Here is a 20,000-nt window from a genome sequence, read left to right on the forward strand (position 1 = left end):
CTCTGCGGCCGCATCCTATGGGGCTGGTGCTGGTACAGCTGGTACTCTCCTCTCAAAAGCCCGGAGGTTGGCTGGACGCCGTGGACCTACATCTGCATTTTGAAAATTTGTGCTGTCAGTTTGAGGCGATATATATATATAAAAAAAAAAAAAAAAAAAAAAAAAAAAAACATAATTTGAAAACTCGTGAAAAATGAAATACCTCTGTCGTCCCACTGTTCTCCCTGTGGAAGAACCATGTCCGGATCATTCCGAAAATCCATTCCGGCATAAGGAAAGTCCTGAATAGCAAAGACATGGCTCTCTAGCCAGTGAAAGTAACCATCAGGAAATCGAACAACTGTTGCGCCCTCATCAGGATGTCGGGCCATTACCGCAACCCATCTCGTCAACTTAGGCTCCCGAGGCGCCCCAACTGGAACTGTAAGATGCTGGGGGACCAGCATTGGAACTATCTCTAGGGCAAAGCTCACAACTAAAGGCCCATATCCAAAGGTCTTCAGTTGTCCTCTCTTTGCCCTGGTTAGTTGGCCCTTCAAATTAGCCAACACAGCATCGCACCAGTTGAAAATGGTGCCGTGGAAGCAGTCTATAGCCATCCGCATTTGGGACCCTGTGGCTTGGTGCAAAGCGGCTGCGACGCAAAGTCTGGTAACAGTAAAGGCTATCACCATAAGTTCAGGTCGGGATGTGTACTTGATTTCTATCCCCTTCTCATGGTTTTGGTTGTTGCACCACTCTAGCCGGAGACTAGCAAGGGATTGGCCACCCGGCCTAGTCCCGAATAGAGAAAGTTGCTCGCCCCTGTTAGGCAAGCCAGTGAGAAAATATATGTCGGAGGGCTCTATCTCGAGCTGGTGCTCTTCGATGTAGAAACATTGCTCCTGAATGTTCCACCTTTCAGCCAGCCACTCAAGAAATGGCACCTGGCCCCTCATGCCAGGTATGGCCCAGTATTTGTACAGTCCGCATGCTTTTAATGCATCAATGGAAGGTTGGTGACCTATCGCGGCCAAATCAACATCCTCATGCTCTCTTTCACGCCAATCAAGCATGGTGTGCTCCCTGCACATCATAAAACATCAGTTAGGATCCATAAAATTTAAAAATTTTGGTCTATTTTGGAGGTATAAGGGTTTCAATTTGTGTTTTGCGGGGTACGCACCCCGGCCTTTAAGGACAAAGCGTCCGGATGCAGCTTCCCTTAAGGCCGGGTGCGTACACCCCGTAATTTTCCCACTGGGAAAATATCGGGGTACGCAGGTCAACAGTGCATGACCTGCGTACCCCGAAGTGCGCATCTTGAAACCCCAAGACCCCCAAAAAATCAAATAAAAGCTTAAAAATGAATTCTAAACGGATGGAAAACAAGAGAGGGGTGTTGTAGAATACCTGGTGAAACGGCGTTCGATTCTGACGGTCGGATTCTCCGCAATCTCCACGGGAAGTTTCTTGTTAAAAGCCCTTTTCTCAACCTCAACAGTAAAATGGTAAAAATGACATGGTAAAAAGTCTTTTTATAGGTTTTTTGGATGAATGAATGCTAAGTTTGTTTATTTTTCCCCATGAAAGGACATTTTCGATGTATTTTTGCCCATCTTAAACAGATATGAGTAATGTGTTGTTTCTGTGCAGGACAAAGGGACTTTAGGGTAAATTATCATTTTTCACGTCAGAGTCATCTTTTAAGCTCTTTTCTGACTCCTAAAACATGAAAAGATTGCCGAGCGTTTCTTTTACACTCGTTAAAACGGAATTAAAAGACGGTCCCCTTATAGCTCTTTTCTGACCGTAAAATCAGGAAAAGATTGCCGGGTTTTTGTCGTTTCAAACTCGATACGGAAATAAAACGGCGTGTCCTTGATCGCTTTTTACTTTTCAGGTCAGAGACACTAATCATGAAAGTACTCCTTGGTCGCAAGATCAAGCGGTTCTCCCAAGTATTATTTTATACTTTTTCGGGCTTGGGGGACACAAATTTACGAAAAAGTTCAACCTGGAGTCTTCTTAAGTTTTTCAGACTCTCTAAAATTGAAAAACGCCGAGTTTCTCCTATACTGGGCTCATTAAAATTTCACAGTAAAGGACCTGTTCAATTACAAATAGGAACGAACCACTCCTTCCTAGGGTTCGAATCAAAACTAGGTTGGACTCATCCGAAGGATGAGCTTATAATCAAGCATATGTTATCCTCCTCAAGCTTGTTAAAAATAAAGAGGTACTTGCCAGAAATGGTGGGGGAAAAGAGAGAAGAATGAGCCTATTTGTTATCTTTTGTCTCAGAAGAAACTTTATTACCACTCTTGGACACGACACTTTTCATTCACCTGGGTTGGGAAATCCTTTACCTCATAGTTGATCAAACCACATTGAAAGTCTTCAGCTGGATTCCGGGGATTAACTTTGAGTCATTCATCACCAAGCCATCTGTCGTGTCGTTATGTGTTCAAGAGGTCTGCAAGCAAAACTTTCATCTACAAAATACTTGTCATCCATTTGACCATCCCTGAGTCAGTCCTTACAGCAACATTTCTTCAACTTGAACAATGATTTCGTGTTGTGGGCTTGCCTGCAACGGGTCGCTTTCTATCGACATCAACACATTATCTAGAGAGATGACTTAGAAATCATCAGTACCTTGAAGTCTGCATGCATCAATGGCAGGTTTCTCGCCTTTGACGTCAGTTTACATCATTGACTTTCAATCGAAGGATTCCGTGAAATGTTCGACATCAACTCATTCATTCACATCTCATGGATTGTATTGGGTACTTTGAGAACCATTGACATTACTGGTGGTCTCTCTCACACTTGTTAACAGTTTACATCATCGACTGGTAATCAAGTGGTTTCTACCATGTTCGACATCAACCCATTTAATCGCATGGCTAGAATCGTACCAATTCGGGAAGCAGAAATGAAGACCCTGAATCTAGTTTCCACCATCCAGGCTGCGAAGAGTTTTGTATTCATTATCTAAGTATACTAATCATAAACAAATGGTTGCGCCCATACTGTGTCTACAAAAGTCTATGATTATGATGTACTGCAAGATCATTCCTGTATCAGAGTTGTTAGTCTGTTAGTTAAAGTTTTGATCTGAGTATGGGAATGCCTACCTCAGCGATGATATAATATTATACAGGTATTTTGTGTTGAAAATTGCAGGTTCTGACCAGGCTCTCCACGAGATAATCCTTGAAATGATAAAGCGCTTCACCCTTCCTAGATAATACAAAACCCTAATCTACTACAGGCTTCGCACTTTAGGGGGCAATCTGTTACACTAAAAAATGTCACCATGGCTATTTACAGTTAGTATGGCTCTATCAACAGTCATGCTATCCTTCTGGGCAAGTCTTATGCCTCTCCTCTCCATGTCAAACTCCAAAAAGAGAGAAAGTATTTATAAATGTATTTATCTCTGGGTACGCAGGTTCTCTCAACCTTACCTGCGGATACGCACCTAATGTTCACAAAAGTTGTGTACTTGTACGCTCTGTATGTAAAGGGGCAGGTGCGTACCCCTGTAAAGGTCAAAATGCGCAAGTTTCATCTTTAAAAAGTTACTTGTGGTCATTTCTAGAGGCTTCTAGAAGTATGTTTGACGTGTATGAAGCGCCTCCAGATGGTTCATGTACCCCTACCAAAGAGGAACTTATCCCATCAATGAGGGAGCTATCTCATCCAAAGAGGGGATTATCCCATTGATGGTGGACCTGATTAAATTCCTCTTGAGCACTATAAATACAGGCATTGGGCTAGAAGGAGGGGAGGTTGGAAGCTAAACATTTCTAAGGGTAGATGTTGCTGGAATTAGGACTCCCATTTAGAAGCTTGTGAGGAGAGATTGCCATCTTTGCTTGTTCTATTTGGAAGTGGGTGAGCTTTGTCAAAGTAAAGGAGAACTCTTGATGGACCCTGGGAGGGACTTGCACAACACCAAGGCTCAGGTTGTAATTGTTCCTTTTGTTTCCTATTAATGCAAATGAGTCCATTCTTCTCAATAACTTGTTATTTATGAGTTGTTTCATGTACTCCTTGGTCTATGTGTTAAACATGTTTTATTTTATGAGATTATCAAGTGCTATTTAATCGTTTGATTGTTAGTGAATGCAGGTTTCGAAGTGAAGGAGGAGCTCATCCGGATCAGCGAGGCTGGACTGCTACAACAGCGTTGGACTACAGGTAGGATCTAAACACTTGATTTCTTATATAGTAAATGCATGTTTAGAGAAGGATTTCTCTTATTTGTCTTGTTTGTCACTAGAGAGTCTTAGGCTCCTAGGGAGGTTGGTTGTGTCCGCACTATCGACTCTTTCCGCCTGACAGTAGCAATTATCAGATATACATCACTCTTTGTAAAAATATGGAGACACTCTCCCCGACAATGACACCAAAATGTTGGTTGATAAAAGGTGTCTTTTAGAACTCCTAATTACCCCACATTAATCATCAACCCGGGCAAGTCCTTTTATTCCAAGAGTGTACACAATATGTGCATGCTATGAATCCAGAGAGTAATGTTTCTTAAAATGAAGTATAAACCTTTGATACAATACTAAATGGATGCATTTATAAAACTCAAATTGCAACTGCTAAAGGAAATATTGCATCGAAAGATCAAGACTTAATCCTCTGCTAAAATCGTAATAAAATCTCACATAAGCAATTCAATTAACAATAGCATCAACTGAGAGCATAGTAGCAATAACCAATCTCTTCTTAGCTGATTCAATCTAAATCACACTCAATCTCTACGAAGCAATCCCGATGGAAATAATGTCAATCTGAGAGTTCAATATCAATAACCAAACTCTTACAGCTAATTAAATCAATATGATCCATTATGTTAATGGCTAAATAATTTGATCTACAATAAGAGTAAATAGAATCAAATGCCAATGCTACAAAATGTGTAAAGAAAATGTACTACTTCAATACAGGAAAGCGGTAAATAGCAAATCAAATAACCTCACAGAAAATGGGAAAACTATCAAACCAATCAAACTTGCGAGAATCAGAAATATATAACATAGGGGAGTAGTTGAATCCACCAAAGGCCAGGCCCTTAGCCACCAACGAATACTCTTGAGCTACTTCAGAGAATACGAATGAAAAACAATGTAAATTGTTGAATTGAGACTTGTTTGATCCATAACAGTTATAAGAAGAGCTTCGGCATAAATCACATATAGAAAGACCTTTGTCGACGCGTTTCGAACCAACAAGTGTGGTTCATCGTCAGGACAAGTTGAAGAAACAGATCCAGCTTAGCATGTTAAATAGTCTGAGCAGAGACTCCAACGGCTAAATCGAACAACGACTACTTTTGACCTTAGGACCCAGGTGTTGTGGGGAAAAATTTCTATGCAGGATGATCCTATCCACCTAAGTTGTGACAGTGCCTTAGCAACAAACAGAGACAGCTATTCTAGTATTCTTCCTTTATGAATTAAGAATGAAGAGAGATAGATGGACTAACCGGTGTCTTCTGTTTGTCCCCCGATCCGGTCTCTCTTCTCTTTGAGGGTTCCCAGCTACTTGCCTTCTCGCTTGCCCAGCTTCAAGAGGTTTCTGCAAGATCACAAGAAGAGAACACTACACAAGACATGGATTCATATTCATAACTAGTTCAGGATTAGAAATAAACTAAACATACTAATGCAATCATACATCAAAGATACATCAGTATATAGGAGAAACTAAGATAGCTTTATTGATGAATAACAAGGTTCAGGAAGAGATACAACCCAGAGGGTTCCAATCCAGCATCTCCTTCCCAGCAAATGGAATTCCTATCTTCACCCCCTTCAAAGCATTAAGCACCCAATGATTTCAATCTCAAACCAACAACAATTCTTTGCAATAACAACATTCCAGCCTCCAGATCTCATAGAGGAGAGATCCATATATAGATGTTTGGAGAGAGGATGAGTCAGCTTGAGATCTGACTAGTGTCCTCTCCCTCTGTCAGTTCTTGATTCCACTTGGAGGTTCTTGCTTCCACTTGGAGATTAGGAACCTCTTACTCATCACTAGTTGAATTCACTGAGGCAAGTGTCATTGAGGAAGATTCTGGAAGCTTCCTGGGTCTTGACACCTCTTGGAATGAACTTGCCATTTGGCAATTCTCGCTCAACGCACCCTGGTAGTGCTTCTACCTGCGTTGCAGTGCAGGTAGCCAATGTTGGCTTTGACATTCAGCGCAGACAGCTAGTGGAGCTATTGAATTGATCCTGAATTGACTTGTTTTTGAGCCGTTTCTGGTGGAGAACTTCTGTGAATTGCTGTGGTTTGTTAGCCTTGTTCCTCTAGGGGTAGGAACAACATGTTTAGGGACTTTGGATCCCTAAGATTATGGACATTTCATGCTCAATGCTCTAAGGCACAAAAATGTCTATAACAGTTGCCCCCTAAAGTATGAGGCTGTTTATCGGGTGAAATGCTTTATCAGGAGGATCCGAAGTTCATCCAATGTTGGGAGGAGACCTGTAGTAGGATACAATACAATACATTATTTTTCATACTGCTTTCATGATCTAGCTGAGGCGGGCATTCCCATGCTCAGCTTTATAAATTCATTTTTCTGTACATAGAACAGACAATCATCTGATGGTAGACTGATAATTTTGATGAAATTATCATCCTTTGGGTAGGATGATTATCTGTTGCAATGATGTACATGTCAATGTCTTTATCTTTCCTGAATATATATCGCAGCCCGAATGGATGAAACTAGATCCGGGGTCTTCAAACTCGTTCGATCTTCACTCTAAGTACAAGTCGATCCATGTGAGAAATGTTCTGAAGTCGAACATGGAAAGACATCGCTTGATTACCGGTCAATGAGGTAAACCGTTAACAAGCGCGAGAGGAATCACCGATAATGATAATGACCCTCAAGGTACTGTAGTACAATTCACATGGTGTGAATAAAGGACTTGGCGTCGAACACCACGCAAAATCTTTCGGTCGAAGGTCATTGATGTATACCTGTCGCCGGAAGTGAGAAACTTGCCATTGAGGCATGCAAGCTTCAAAGTACTGAAGGGGTTGTTCCTAGATCAACTTCTTGGATAATGAGCTGATGTTGACAAGAAGCGATCCGTCAAAGGAGGGCCTTAATGAATCCCACATCAATGACATGAAACGGAGCTAATGATTTTGATGGAGGTGAAAACGATCTGTGACATATGATTCAGGGTGGCGGTCATGAAAGGATGAAGGATAATGTACGGCAGTGGATGGGACACGGTTGACTTTCCTGAACGACTTCTCTTGAACATATGGCGACATTGATGCGATGGATCGGTAGCATTACCCCAAATATGGATGGTATGGCGAGACCATGGATGTGATCGGTGAATGAAACAACCCAACCCGATTTTGGTACGGAGGAAAAGTGTCATGTTCAAGAGCGACTTGCTACCATCAAAGTTTTCTTTAGTTTCTCCCAATTTTTCCCCAGTCATTGCTGACTAGTACCTCTTTATTTTTGTCAAGCTTGAGGAGGATAACATATGCTTGTTCTATAACTTGCCCTTCGGGCAAGCCCATCGCTATGTTTTAACGAGCCTAGCGATAGTGAAACTCGTTCTCGTCTAAAGACAAGTTTGTCGCTATTTAATGATTTTAACGAGTCTAACGACAAAGATAACTCGGTTCTTTTCATTTTTAGAGAGTCTGAAAAGATACATAAAGTTAACTCCAAAAGTCCTTTTTCGTCATCTAATCCCTTAAGTCCGAAAAAGTATAAAACAATATAGAAGGGATGAGTTTTCGATAGTTTTAACAAGCCGAACAAAACAAGCGCTCGATCTTTTTGTGCAATAATCCCTCAGGTCCAAAAAGATTAAAATCTAGAGGAGGGATAGCTCTTCCGGTCGCTTTAACGAGCTGGAAGGCCAAAACTCGGCAATCTTTTCATATTTTACGAGTCAGATGAAAAGAGATTAAAGAAGACTCGTCTTTTGAGGAACGAGTGATGAAACAGGTTAGCAGTTGATTCCAGGTACAGGTTGGAATTTTCCAATCACGGCAGTGTCACAAGGATGGCTAGTGAAATCACTCTTCGCAGCTATTCCTCAGAATGGGTAAACAATCATATGGAGGTGAACGATCGGCCAATGAAAAGTGGAGGTGACGGTGCAAACACGACCAAGGCTTTAATGGTTGATGATATTACATTCACTGTGGTTATTTACCGGGATAGTTCATTTTTTAACAAGCTTAAACGCGGGTGGAAACATTTGCTCGATCTTATGTTTATTTTTTAACGAGCATGAACTATGCGCTAAAACTGCTCGGATCTTGCGTTTATTTTTTAACGAGCATGAACTGTGTGCTAAAACTGCTCGATGATAAGTTTGCATGCCCCCAGCATAACAACGCAAATCGAGGTGCATGCCCCCCAAGCTTCATTGCATTCAACTTGGTGGTTGGAATGAAGGTTTACCTTTGAGATTTGGAAAGGAGATTGTTTCATTTTTTAATGAGGTTGACACAGTAAAAGAACTATCCTCATGACTCCTTGTTTCATTTTTTAACGAGGTTGACACGAGATTAGAACCGTCCTCGGAGCCCACTGTATTTACAGTATTTCTATTAGGGCGATGATCCACGCTGACAAAATGTTTAGGAATCTTCCGAATCCATTAGATATAGAAGATTTCATATTGTAGGTTTCCACCGTTTCCACTTCCGCCAGATTACTTGAAGGCGGTATGGAAAAAGTACCCATTAAGGCAGGGTCTTTTAGGAGACCTACTCCAATATTTTGAAGCGAATGATTGCTTCCATGGATCATTGGAATGCTTCCCGTAACTTGTGAACTGTCGGGGAGGAAAGTTTGTTGGTCGACGACTGTAATTCCTCCTTGAAAGGGAAATGCAATCTTCCTGAAGTAGGTCGACAAAACTGCGGCCATGGCATATATCCAGGGCCTTCCCAGTAGGATGTTGTAATCGAGGTTTCCATCAATTACTTCAACATCAATTCCTACTGTTTTGCCCCCTAGTTCAACTTGCAAGTTACTTAAAATCCCGTATGGAGTGTATGATCATCCATCAAATGCTTTTAACGTCGTTGACGACCTCGACAAGGGTGGTGAGCCTAAATTCTTCCAGCAACTCATCGACATAATACACGTAGATGCCCCCTCATCAATAATTGTTCGATGAATAGTTTTGTTGAGGGCTTTCACTTGAATAAGGAAAGCTAGTTGAGCTGGTAACTGAGGGTCATATCCTTTATGATCAAAGGCCACAAGATTGGAGTCCACTGGGTCAATTTCACCTATTGCTGATAATAAATCTTGCTCTTGGGAGAGGCAATTTTGCGGTACCTCAAGCGTCGACATAGCGGACGGAGATTGGGCCAGGTTCTCTATTATATTATAATTCTGTGCTATTTTTGCACGAGGATTACATGTCGACTTGTACACTACTCCCTTTGGCGACTTTATCATTTGTTCAGGAATGGTGGGTGGCACAACTTTGGTCAAAGTTGTTGTCGAACTACTAGGTTGTTCATTAGCCTTGTTATTCGACACCTGTGGATTCCCGTAATCTTTATTCCTTGCCAAAGCATCATTTTGCTGCTTTGAGATAGACAACATAAGCACTTGGGATTGGGAAGCATTTTGATTAGAAACCAGATTGGTACCCGGGCTTAGAAACGGATCAGTCAATACTGCTGAGGTTTTTGAACTCTTAAAGAGTTTCTTAACTTCAGCTATATGTGAACAATCTCTCGTCCAATGATCCTCATCGCATATATGACACCTCGCAGGGGGTTTCCTTTTTCTCCCTTTCTTTTTCTTCTTGCCCCCTGGTTGCTTCAGTTGTTTGCCCTTGTCAGTCGACGCGGCATTTACTTCTTGCCAGACTGAGTATAGACCAAGTCTAGATATTGCGCACGAGCGATAACTTGCTCTTCCGTTACGACTCCCCCCTTTGCCACATCTTCCGTGATTGTAGGAAGTAAGGATTTGATAAACCATTCAGCTAATAGCTGATCGGGAATGTATGTTTTTACCATCCTACGACGACGTCGCCACTCATGTATATGATCAGATATGTGAGTGGCCGTTGTATGTTTGAAGTTGGTTAGGAGTTCCGTTCCTGTTTCATACCTTATCGGTAATTGAAAATGGGTTAAGAAAGTCGTGGCTAAGGTACTAAAGTTGTTGAACGAAGCTCTAGGCAATTCAATATACCATTTTTCCGCTGGACCAGTTAACATCCTCTGAAAAAGGCGAAGCCTAATCGAATCATCGTTTAGGGTGTTTGATGAACACCACAGATGAAATGTCATCACATGATTCGACGGATCTTCACCCGGATTTCCATTAAATTTAGGAATATCTGACGGAAGTTTATGCGGAATCGCTGGCCACCAAGGGGCATAAGCAATTGGGTCATTCGTCAGCTGGTTTAGATCTGGTAATTCTAGAGTTGCTACAAAGGGCAACTGTTGATTCAGGTTAGGCAAAGCATACCCAGGATAAGATGGAATCGCCTGAGCAGTGGGTCTTTGCATACCAACATAATGTATTTGATGCTGGCAACTTTGACAAGGTTGATGGGCATAACCATTATAATATGGTTATCGATTACCGCTTTGGAAATGCGATTGCCCATTACTTACAAAGACTTGTTGCTCAGGTCCTTGATATGATTGCTGGAATGGGGGTTGTTGAGTTTCAACCAGCTCTGGTTGTTGGACCATTTGCTGTTGTCCAATACTGGATGATTGACCAAGATGAGGAGTCACAGTACTTGTTTGAGCCTGAGTCGCTCCAGATAAGGAGTCACTAACCTGAGGTTGTGATTGAGTCGTTGAGACAAGAGGCTGTTGTATTGCAACCCGAGAAACTTGGGGTTGACATACAACAGGTAGCGTTTGTACTTGCGGCACAGTCACCATAGCAGGTATAGTGGGAATATTCGACACAGGGTGGACTGGTTGCATTGAATATACAACCCTTGGTTGCTGAGGCAGTATTGGTACCCAACCGCTAGATGTCATTCCAGTTTGACCTGAACTTTGTTGTAAACTCCCATATGGTTGTTCTCCGGGAGGGAACAATGAAAAGGCATACTACCCTCCATATGGTGGCAATCCAGTACTTAAAGGGCAGATTGGCCTTTGAAGACACATTGGATCAATTTGTTGAGTTTCAACATAAGAAATACCAGATGATAATCCGGATGAAGAAATAGGAACTAACCATGTCGTCGAAGCAGTCCCTGATGGGACTCCGGCTTGTTGTTGATAACTTGCCGGGACAGATGGTATACCATCGAACATCGTTGGGGTAGCAGTAGGAGGCTCTGTCGCTGCTGTGTCGGATGACACAATCCTAGATGTCGACGGTTGTTCAGACATATCTAGTCTATCCAAAAGATTTTCTAGCGATTCTACAAGAACTTACGATGAAAAGAGACTAACTTCGAAGATCAACGAGGGAATGGTGATGATTATTCCGTTTAAAATAAATTTTAACGACGCTTAGACACAACCTGCTTTTTCAATTTTAAAGAGTCGAGAAAAAGCAAAAGATGACTATAGTCTCCTTCGATGCTTTAACGAGCCCGAAGTGACAAATGCTCGGATGGACTTTTTCCGTTATAGAGTCTGAAAAAGGCCAAAAGGAACTGCTCTGGAGTTCTAGGTAGAGGGTGTGCCAAACTTTTCGCAAAACCGCAGAATACTTTTTAAGGTACGGGCGGTCAATCTTCCTGAATGTTGTGTTCAGTGCATTGCGATCAGTAGGGCGGCCGACACGGCTTCCTAAGGATAAAGGTTTTATGCCTATAGGGGTCTCCCAATATATACTCGACGGTACGAGGGAGCACAATCCGTACTAGCGCTATCGTCCCTCAGGAGGAATCACCCACCATCAGTGAGATCGACAGTCACCAGGCTTTACGATGCCGGAACACGTCTCTAGCCTAGACCTATATGTTGTGCGTTAAGTTAAAAAGCGTTGTTAAGTTCATTCAATTTATTTTAGGTTGATCTTTCTTAGAAGTTTTCCTTTTTGGATCACCACGAGATGTATGATACAATTCCTAAATGTAGTCTAAAGATGATAAGCAAGTTTTATCTCTTTTTTCAACAATGAAAATCCTAGCTACAAAGGGAAAAGAAAGACACCATCTTTTCTCAAAGAGCAATCAGCACACTCTAATGCACTTTTCCTAAATCAAGCATGCAAACTATCAAGATGCAAATGCACAATGCAGGTGTTTGTTTTCTGCTTTCTTAATATTGATGCCTAAAAAGAAAGCTTTTTGTACAACTTTGAATTTGCTTTTAAATGACAAATACAAACAAGTTTACTTTTTCGAAATCAGAAAGGGTAGAAGAGATTACAACACTTAACAATTTTCGAAATGAATACTTGCTTCGACACTTAAAAGAGACAAACTCAAACCAAAAGCAAAAGTAAATGTATAATCAATTGCAAATAGCCAATGAACTCTCTCCTAAGATCACAATCAACAGATCTGAATCAAGGGCTACAGGATGATTATTTCACTCTTGCAAAGGAAAACTGTAAATGACACCACAAACACATAAAAACACTCACAGTATTTTTGTACAAAAGAAGGCGGAATTTAAGCAGAGAAAAGGAGTTATCAGACAGGTACCTATGCTGGTTACAGGCTGCAAAAATCAGAGATCAAAACAAGGCAAAACAGAGCAGAGAACCCCAGCTGCACAAGGCCTAACTGGACCAGCGCACCCTCAACACAGGGGTTTTGACATTCAGCGCAGGTAGCCTTCACGGGACCTACGTTGAAATGCAGGACCTCTTCACAGGCTCTGCGCTGAAGGAGAAACGAGAGTTTCTCACTGGGTTCTGGGTCACAGTTTGCTATTTAATCTACAGTTTCAGGCCAAATCAAAGCAACAAGCAAGGTACAATCAAAGGGATGCTTTGAGGAAGGGCTAAGATCTATCACAAAGGATCATCAAATCATTTGTGAGTCCATTGTTCAGATCATAGACAAATCCAGTGATTGGATCAGAGCAACAGCTGTCTACTTTGCATCTGAGAATAGCAGATGCAGTTCGATTGTTGCTGTTGAGTCTATGAAACAAACAATGATAGAGACACAAATAAAATGACTAAACAGATCTCCCCAGTGGAGTCGCCAATTTGTTGTGGGGAAAAATGCCTATGCAAGACGATCCTATCCACCTAAGGTGTGACAGTGCCTTAGCAACAAACAGAGACAGCTATTCTAGTACTCTTCCTTTATGAATTAAGAATGAAGAGAGATAGATGGACTAACTGGTGTCTTCCGTTTGTCCCCCGATCCGGTCTCTCTTCTCTTTGAGGGTTCCCAGCTACTTGCCTTCTCGCTCACCCAGCTTCAAGAGGTTTCTGCAAGATCACAAGAAGAGAACACTACACAAGACATGGATTCATATTCATAACTAGTTCAGGATTAGAAATAAACTAAACATACTAATGCAATCATACATCAAAGATACATCAGTATATAGGAGAAACCAAGATAGCTTTATTGATGAATAACAAGGTTCAGGAAGAGATACAACCCAGAGGGTTCCAATCCAGCATCTCCTTCCCAGCAAATGGAATTCCTATCTTCACCCCCTTCAAAGCATTAAGCACCCAATGATTTCAATCTCAAACCAACAACAATTCTTCGCAATAACAACATTCCAGCCTCCAGATCTCATAGAGGAGAGATCCATATATAGATGTTTGGAGAGAGGATGAGTCAGCTTGAGATCTGAATAGTGTCTTCTCCCTCTTGTTGTGGGGAAAAATGCATATGCAGGACGATCCTATCCACCTAAGGTGTGACAGTGCCTTAGCAACAAACAGAGACAACTATTCTGGTTACTTCCTTTATGAAGTGTGAAAGAAGAGAGATCAATAGACTTACCGGTGTCTTCTATTTGTCCCTCGATCCAATCTCTCTTCTCTTTGGGTGTTCACAGCTACTTGCCTTCTTGCTCCTCCAGCTTCAACAGGTTCCTGCAAGATCACAAGAGAACAGCTACTTGCGACAAGAGAACAGCTACTTGCGACAAGAGAAGAACACTACACAAAGACAGATATTCATATTCATAACTAGTTTAGGATTAGAAATAAACTAAATACACTAATGCATTCATACATCAAAAATACATCAGCATATAGGAGAAACCAAGATAGCTTTATTGATGAATAACAAGGTTCAGGAAGAGATACAACCCAGAGGGCTCCAATCCAGCATCTCCTTCCCAGCAAATGGAATTCCTATCTTCACCCCTTTCAAAGCATTAAGCACCCAATGATTCCAATCTCAAACCAACAACAATTCTTTGCAATAACAAAATTCCAGCCTCCAGATCTCATGGAGGAGAGATCCATACATAGATGTTTGGAGAGAGGATGAGTCAGCTTGAGATCTGACTAGTGTCCTCTCCCTCTGTCAGTTCTTGAGTCCACTTGGAGGTTCTTGCTTCCACTCGGAGATTTGGAACCTCTTACTCTTCACCAGTCGAATTCCCTGAGGCAAGTGTCATTTTGGAAGCTTCCTGGGTTTTGACACCTTGAGAAATGAGCTTGCCACATGTCCACTCTTGTTCAGCGCAGGTAGCCAGTGTTCCAGTTGACATTCAACGAAGGTAGCCAGTGTTGGCTTTGACATTCAGCGCAAACAGCTAGTGTAGCCACTGAAATGATCCTGAATTGACTTGTTTTTTGAGCAGTTTCTGGTGGAGAACTTCTGTGAATTGTTGTGGTTTGTTAGCCTTGTTCCTCTAGGGGTAGGAACAACATGTTTAGGGACTTTGGATCCCTTAGATTATGGACATTTCATGCTCCATGCTGTAAGGCACAAAAATGTCTATAACAGTTGCCCCCTAAAGTATGAGGTTGTTTATCGGGTGAAATGCTTTATCAGGAGGATCCGAAGTTCATCCAATGCTAAGAGGAAACCTGTAATAAGATACAATACAATACATTATTTTTCATACTGCTTTCATGATCTAGCTGAGGTGGGCATTCCCATGCTTAGCTTTATAAATTCATTTTTCTGTACATAGAACAGACAATCGTCTGATGGTAGACTGATAATTTTGATGAAATTATCATCCTTTGAGTAGGATGATTATCTGTTGCAATGATGTACATATCAATGTCTTTATCTTTCCTGAATATATATCGCAGCCCGGATGGATGAAACTAGATCCGGGGTCTTCAAACTCGTTCGATCTTCACTCTAAGTACAAGTCGATCCATGTGAGAAATGTTCTGAAGTCAAACATGGAAAGACATCGCTTGATTACCGGTCAATGATGTAAACCGTTAACAAGCGCGAGAGGAATCACCAATAATGATAATGACCCTCAAGGTACTGCAGTACAATTCACGTGGTGTCAATAAAGGACTTGGCGTCGAACACCACGCAAAATCTTTCGGTCGAAGGTCATTGATGTATACCTGTCGCCGGAAGTGAGAAACTTGCCATTGAATCATGCAAGCTTCAAAGTACTGAAGGGGTTGTTCCTAGATCAACTTCTTGGATAATGAGCTGATGTCGACAAGAAGCGATCCATCAAAGGAGGGCCTTGATGAATCCCACATCAGTGACACGGAACAGAGCTAATGATTTTAATGGAGGTGAAAACGATCTGTGACATATGATTCAGGGTGGCGGTCATGAAAGGATGAAGGATAATGTATGGCAGTGGATGGGACACAGTTGACTTTTCTGAACGATTTCTCTTGAACATATGGCGACACTGATACGATGGATCAGTAGCATTACCCCAAATATGGATGGTATGGTGAGACCATGGATGTGACCGGTGAATGAAACAACCCAACCCGATTGTGGTACGGAGGAAAAGTTTCATGTTCAAGAGCGACTTGCTACCATCAAAGTTTTCTTTGGTTTCTCCCAATTTTTCCCCAGTCATTGCTGACCAGTACCTCTTTATTTTCGTCAAGCTTGAGGAGGATAACATATGCTTGTTCTATAACCTGCCCTTCGGGCAAGCCCATTGCTATGTTTTAACGAGCCTAGCGATAGTGAAACTCGTTCTCGTCTAAAGACAAGTTTGTCGCTATTTTAATGATTTTAACGAGTCTAACGACAAGGATAACTCGGTCCTTTTCATTTTTAGAGAGTCTGAAAAGGTACATAAAGTTAACTCCAAAAGTCCTTTTTCGTCATCTAATCCCTTAAGTCCGAAAAAGTAAAAAACAATACAGAAGGGATGAGTTTTCGATAGTTTTAACGAGCCGAATAAAACAAGCGCTCGATCTTTTTGTGCAATAATCCCTCAGGTCCAAAAAGATTAAAATCTAGAGGAGGGATAGCTCTTCCGGTCGCTTTAACGAGCTGGAAGGCCAAAACTCGGCAATCTTTTCATATTTTACGAGTCAGTTGAAAAGAGCTTAAAGAAGACTCATCTTTTGAGGAACGAGTGATAAACAGGGATAGCAGCTGATTCCAGGTACAAGTTGGAATTTTCCGATCACGGCAGTGTAACAAGGATGGCTAGGTGAAATCACTCTTCACAGCTGTTCCTCAAAATGGGTAAACAATCATATGGAGGTGAACGATCGGCCAAATGAAAAGTGGAGGTGACGGGCAAACACGACCAAGGCTTTAATGGCTGATGAGATTATTTTTTAACGAGCATGAAGTCCACGTTAAAACTGCTCGGATCTTGCGTTTATTTTTTAACGAGCATGAACTTTGTGCTAAAACTACTCGAATATACCAGTCATATGATAAGAGTGTCTCATTGAAGATGCTATTTTTTAGGGAGCTTAGATCTTACGTAAGCTTTGCTCTGGATCCTTTCGTTATGCAAGTTCGGAAACGACTAATCCTATGAGTTTAAAGGGTTAGAGGTCCTAAAAATTTTAAAAATAAATAGCCGCCCCTTGCTTGCACTCCAAAAGGTTTGCATGCCCCCAGGTATAAAACAGAGTTTCAAGGTTACCTCTACTTCACTTCTGCCAAAACATTTGTTTTAACGAGAGAGGCTTACCTCTTTCAGGTTACCCAAAGATTGTCTCGTTAATCTTTCAAACAAAACACTTCCTCAGCAATGTCTACCGAAATAGACAAAGGTGAGCGACGTAGCCTGCCAACTCACATAACTTTGACAAAAGAATCTTATTCTAGAATAACCCTCTTCCTAGACGGACGGGGTACAGACTAGTCATATTCTCCCGCGGAAACCTACTCTATACCCAAAGTTTCCCTGCCAAAGCAGACCAGGATGCATGCCCCCTGGGTTCCAGTCATATCCTCCCGGATTACTCGCGCTCATCAGGAGGACGGACCGTGGGTTGAGACACTTCTTGCGTGAATAGACCATTTAGAGATGGTACATGACTATTTGCAATGCATGATCCGGGAAACGAAAGTTGGTCTACGAGCTTGACCATTCTTCCTTCATGCGGAAAACACATTACTCTAAAGAGTGAGGAGACTATGGCTCCCATGCAATATATATAGTCTCGTCCAAGGAGTAGGTTATAATCCAAGGGTCCTTGAACGACCATCACGTTCATTTGAACGGTCTTCCCTTTCAATGTAATAGGCACATTGGGGAGGATCCCTAAAGGTCGACTGGTTCCTTTATCAAAGCCTGATAGATTTCTCATTTCAGAAAAAAGCGCTGGCGAACCATGCGCTTTCCAAGAAATAGAGGAAAGGATACTCACAGATGCCCCCTCATCAATGATAGTGCCAGCCATTACCATTATGTATATTTGAACGATAATTCTGAATGGTATGCTTGCTGGCAAACGGGGTTTGCCTAGTTGGTTCCAGTCGAACGAGACAACTAGGTTGCTTGGTGGTGGGACCGAATAGACGGCCGGATATCACTCTGACAAACTTCCTTCCTGCGATAAAGGAATGGGGGCATTGCCCCCTTGTTCATCAGAGTCAGTGTTGATGAAGAGAATTTGGACGGTGTCGTCTTTATTCTCCTCTGTGATGGTATCATTCGAAGATAGAGCCTCTGAAGGCAAAACCGGGTCAACTGCCGCCTCAACCTTTTGACTTTCGTCAGGCATGGATCCAGACGGTTCATCTTCAATGATAGGTGCTTCGGCTGACCATCTAGGCAGGCCAGCCGGGTTCTCAACTAGTGAAGGACTTGGCACGAGTTTTTCATATCCAGGAGGAAGTTGCGCTCGTAAAATCGGGCGATCTTCCAGAACTCTTTTAGCCTCTTCTAAGAAGGGACAACGATGGATGGCGTGATCGGCTTCACACAGTTTGCAGGGAAATCTAGCTTTCCCTCTCTGTCCTGGGACTTCACTTTCACTAGTCGACGGTGAGCAGTCAACATGGCTATCAGAGGTTGATGCTACCAAATTGTGCAAATGGGGAGACCAGTCCCTTAGTATCCGAGGGATGCAGGGACAATCTCTGTGGAAGTGGTCTCCCTTGCATATGACACATGGCGATTTAGGCTTGGTCAGTGCTGTGTGTGGATTTTTGTCAGACGACACTTGTTTGCCCCCAGTCGCCTTTGGCTCCTTCTTCTTCTTCTCTTTCTTCTTCTTTTCCTTCTTCTCCTTAGGAACCTGGTTTTTTGTTTTACCAGTTCCGTCAAGCGAAGAGGAAGGAGGAGAGGAAGAGTTAGATGAAGTAGAAGGCTGGTTGGCAACCCTGGTCTGGTCTGACTGTTGACTCGACTGTTCAGGAATGGTGGTGTTCTGAACGACATTGGTTGAAAAGAGCCAGACTGGCAGGCCAATTGTTAGTCCTGGAAGCGACAATGTGGCCATATGGGGCGCACCAACATCTCCCCAAGAGGAGAAGGGACTAGGATTTCCACCAAGGGTAATTCCTTGGTTGGTGTGCTCCATTTTTTCAACCTAAAGATCAACGCAGGAATTAAAGGGTGATTGTTCCGTTTAAAATAAATTTTTAACGAAGCTTAGACACAACTTGCTTTTTCAGTTTTAAAGAGTCGAGAAAAAGCTAAAGATGACTCTAGTCTCCTTTGATGTTTTAACGAGCCCGAAATGACAAATGCTGGGATGGACTTTTTCCGTTATAGAGTCTGAAAAAGGCCAAAAGGAACTGCTCTTGAGTTCTAGGCAGAGGGTGTGCCAAACTTTTCGCAAAACCGCAAAATACTTTTTAGGGTACGGGCGGTCGATCTTCCTGAATGCTGTGTTCAGTGCATTGCGATCAGTAGGGTGGCCGACACGGCTTCCTAAGGATAAAGGTTTTATGCCTATAGGGGTCTCCCAATATATACACGACGGTACGTGAGAGCACAATCCGTACTGGCGCTATCGTCCCTCAGGAGGAATCACCCACCATCCACGAGATAGACAGTCACCAGGCTTAACGACGCCAGAACACGTCTCTAGCCTAGACCTCTATGTTGTGCGTTATGTTGCAAAGCGTTGTTAAGTTGATTCAATTTATTTTAGGTTGATATTTTTAAAGTTTGCCTTTCAAGGTTCACCACGAGATGTATGATACAATTCCTAAATGCAGTCTAAAGATGATAAGCAAGCTTTATATCTTTTCAACTTTGAAAATCCTAGCTACTAAGGGAAAAGAAAGACACCATCTTTTCTCAAAGAGCAATCAGCACACTCTAATGCACTTTTCCTAAATCCAACATGCAAACTATCAAAATGCAAATGCACAATGCAGGTGTTTGTTTTCCGCTTTCTTAGTATTTATGCCTACAAAGAAAGCTTTTTGTACAACTTTGAATTTGCTTTTAAATGACAAATACAAACAAGTTTACTTTTTCGAAATCAGAGAAGATAGAAGAGATTACAACACTTAACGATTTTCGAAATGAATACTTTTTTTGACACTTAAAAGAGACAAACTCAAACCAATAAGCAAGAGTAAATGTATAATCAATCTGCAAACAGCCAATGAACTCTCTTCTAAGATCACAATCAACAGATCTGAATCAAGGGCTACAGGATGACTATTTCACTCATGCATAGGAAAACTGTAAAT

The sequence above is a fragment of the Pinus tabuliformis genome, chromosome 9 (genome assembly GCF_031772625.1).
Source record: "Pinus tabuliformis cultivar Carrire ecotype Pingquan chromosome 9, CPIR1, whole genome shotgun sequence".
In the NCBI taxonomy this organism is placed as follows: Eukaryota; Viridiplantae; Streptophyta; class Pinopsida; order Pinales; family Pinaceae; genus Pinus; species Pinus tabuliformis.